Raw genomic sequence first — 968 nt, forward strand, 5'->3', positions numbered from 1 at the left:
CTTTTTTAATGCCCCTCAACTTTACAAGGCATGATGTACTTTATTTGGATTGGTCCACCTGGATCACAGGTCCAAAGTAAGTGAAAAGTTTCAGCATCCTCCCTTCGAAGGAGCATTCTGGCTGTACTGCTTCCAAGGTGGGGGTGTTTATTCTTCTGGTAGATCCAAGTACTTTCAGTACTCTTTGTCAACACCATAATTTGAAGGCATCCATTCTTCTTCAGTTTCCTTCTTCATTGTCTTGCTTTCACATGCAGATGAGGGTACTGTCAATGCCATGGTTTGGGTCAGGCTCATCTTAGTCCCCAACGTGACCTCTTTGTGCTCTAACACTCTAAAGAGGTCCTTTGCAACCGATTTGCCCAATGCAATACACTGTTTGATTTCTTACTGTTGCTTCCATGAATGTTGATTGTGGATCCAAGTAAAATGAAATCCTTGACAACTTCAACCTTTTCTCCATTGATCATCTCGCTGTCTCTTTGTCCAGCTGTGAGGAATTTGTGTTCTTTACATTGATTTGTAAATCATTCTGAAGCCTTCAGTCCTTAATCTTCATCAGTGTTTCAAGCCCTCTTCACTATCAGTAATCAAGGTGGTATTATCTGTATATCCCAAGTTGTTAATCCCTTCCTACAATTCTGATGCCTCCTTCTTCATATTCTTCTCATATTATTTGCTCAGCAAGTATATTTAATAAGTATGGTGAAAGAATACAACCTTAATGGGCAACTTTCCTGATTTTAAACTACGCAGTAGCCCCTTGCTCTGTTCGAATGACTTCTCTTGGTCTATGCACAGGTTCCACGGCCATAAAATGAAACCCTCACATAAGGAGTGCTAATTCCTTAAAGGGCTTGAATTTGTTTGAAGCTTATTTTCTTGTTTAAGAAACTGTTCTAGACAAAAAAATCATATCATTGTGAATGAGGGGCAGTGCGGAGTGGGGACTCAAAGCCCATCTGTAG

This window comes from Echinops telfairi, unplaced genomic scaffold (assembly GCF_000313985.2).
Source record: "Echinops telfairi isolate 266 unplaced genomic scaffold, ASM31398v2 ScPeMD7_7409;HRSCAF=8447, whole genome shotgun sequence".
Classification (NCBI taxonomy): domain Eukaryota; kingdom Metazoa; phylum Chordata; class Mammalia; order Afrosoricida; family Tenrecidae; genus Echinops; species Echinops telfairi.